At 43.3% G+C, this 2,410-nt stretch overlaps 2 pseudogenes; one reads left to right on the top strand and one right to left on the bottom strand.

The window, feature by feature from the left end:
- Nucleotides 1–883: 883 nt before the first annotated feature.
- Nucleotides 884–1,384, top strand: LOC119345986 (annotated as a pseudogene).
- A 21-nt stretch (nucleotides 1,385–1,405) lies between these two features.
- Nucleotides 1,406–1,997, bottom strand: LOC119345985 (annotated as a pseudogene).
- Between the last annotated feature and the right edge of the window lie 413 nt (nucleotides 1,998–2,410).

Here is a 2,410-nt window from a genome sequence, read left to right as displayed (position 1 = left end):
CTGTCTTGAATTTGTGTAAAGTGATTTGTGACCTGGATATAGTACCGACGCAAATGTTCCATTCCGTTCCTGAAGGTTATTATCAAGAACCACACGAACATAACCACCTTTCGCCTTGGCTGAACATCCAAGGCACGAACAGGCACACATTCCTGAAGGAGACTTCGGGGCCATCACAAACGTGCCTAATCATCACCAAAAAGTTAGTTTTGGGTAGTGAATTTGGGTTGGTCAAATAATCTCTGGTAAAATCATCTTTAGATTATTAGCAAGCATCTTTGGAATTAAGTCTACTATGGTGTCATTGTACCCCCTTTGTTATTTGCCTCGAGTTTGTCACGTTGGGGACTTCTTGTGTAATCTTTTGACCCTTCAAAAGCCAATATTTCTTGTAGAAAATTGCATGCAAACCATCCAGGCCTGCGACTTTGAGATGTGAAAATAGTGCGCATCACTTCATCCTCCATAAGTGAATCAGTTGTTCATTTAATTCTTTAGAAACTAACAGGAGACTGTTTTGAAGTAAACAAACATCTATTTTCAGATAGTGAGAAATGTTGCGAAGAAGGTACTAGATGCTACACATCAATGCAGAAGAACATGTTCAAAATTATATTACCAACCATTTCCAAACTCTATAATGTTCCAGTGCTTTTTGGCTCTAAACTATTTTCTCATTGCGATAGTGTTCGAAACTTAGTTCATAGATGTGGTTAATATCATTTAATTGATCATGGTGAGTCCATTTGGAGATATTTTTGTTACATTCAAATTATCGACCCTACTAGAATAAGGGTCATGCATCATTTATATAATACTTTGTTTACCGATGACACTATCCACTATAATTTGTTAAACCATACTGACCCTACCATGTGTTATTTTTGGAAGTGCGCAATCACTCAATACTTTCGAGATTCCGAGGAGTGAGATCAGCGACTGCATAGTGGAAGATGTTGCACAAAGACCGTCCAGGGTTACATTCCTGGATGTAAGCAGCTGCACCAAGATTGGTGCCCGTGCTCTGGATGCATTTGGCAAGAAATAGAAATCCCTCGTCAGACATCGACAAGTCATGCACACCATAGGTGTCGCTGGGATGGTGTGCCAGAATCACGAGGCCCATGCTATTGTAAGCAACATGCCAAAGCTCTGCCACCTCGAGATAGGATACATGCTCATTAAGACTATGGTAGTCGCCAAGATCGCCTTCCAGTGCCTTGACCTCAAGTTCTTAGATCTGTGTGGTTGCTGGGACGTTGACGATACGCTCTTGCAACAGAATAGTCCTTGGCTGAAAAGCATCGGCCCCCGCATGGGAGACTGCTATGAGAACCACATCTGCAAGGAGTGCACCGATGACTCGGATGATGAATACTCATGATGTCCATGAACTTTTGCATGAGTAGATGTAGTCATAATCCGAGTCATCGGTACAATCCTCCCTAAAGCGATTCTGATAGCAGTCACCACACAGGGGCCGATGGTTTTCAGCCCAGGAAACTATCTTGCAAGAGCTTATCTTCGACGTCCCGATAACCGCACAAATCTTAGAACTTGAGGTCATGGCACTCAGAGGCGATCTTCTAAATTACCTTAGTCTTAATGAGCATGTTTCCAATCTAGAGGTGGTGGAGCTTTGGAATATTGCTGGCAGTAGCATGGGCGTCGTCATTCTGGCAAACCTTCGGAACGACATCTAGAGGTTGCATGACTCACCGAAGTCTGATAAGGGTTTTGCAGTTCTTGCCAAATGGCTACACAGCACGGGCGCCAATCTTGGTGTAGCTGCATACGTCCAGGAATGTTACCTTGGGAACTCTTTGTGCAAGATCTTCTTCTATGCAGTCACTGATCTCGCTCCTCGGAATCTTCAAAGTATTGGGAGATTGTGCACCGGCAAAAGGAAACACTATAGAGTCAATAACGTTTAAAAAAATGATGCTAGGGTCATCAGTAAACAAAGTATTATATACATATGATGCATATACCTTGTTCTAGTAGCGTCCATAATTTGAATGTAACAAGAATATTACCAAATAGACACATCATGCTCAATTAAGTGTTATTAACTGCGGCTATGAAATGAGTTTCTAACATCATACCAATGTTGGGGAACGTAGTAATTTCAAAAAATTTCCTACGTACACGCAAGATCATGGTGATGGCATAGCAACGAGAGGAGAGAGTGTTGTCCACGTACCCTCGTAGACCATAAGCGGAAGCGTTATGACAACGCGGTTGATGTAGTCGTACGTCTTCACGATCCGACCGATCCAAGTACCGAACGTACGGCACCTCCGAGTTCAGCACACGTTCAGCTCGATGACGATCCCCGGGCTCCGATCCAGCAAAGCTTCGGGGATGAGTTCCGTCAGCACGACGGCGTGGTGACGATGATGATGCTCTA

This window comes from Triticum dicoccoides, unplaced genomic scaffold (genome assembly GCF_002162155.2).
Source record: "Triticum dicoccoides isolate Atlit2015 ecotype Zavitan unplaced genomic scaffold, WEW_v2.0 scaffold3572, whole genome shotgun sequence".
Lineage (NCBI taxonomy): Eukaryota > Viridiplantae > Streptophyta > Magnoliopsida > Poales > Poaceae > Triticum > Triticum dicoccoides.
This window is presented reverse-complemented; position numbering and strand designations above follow the sequence as displayed.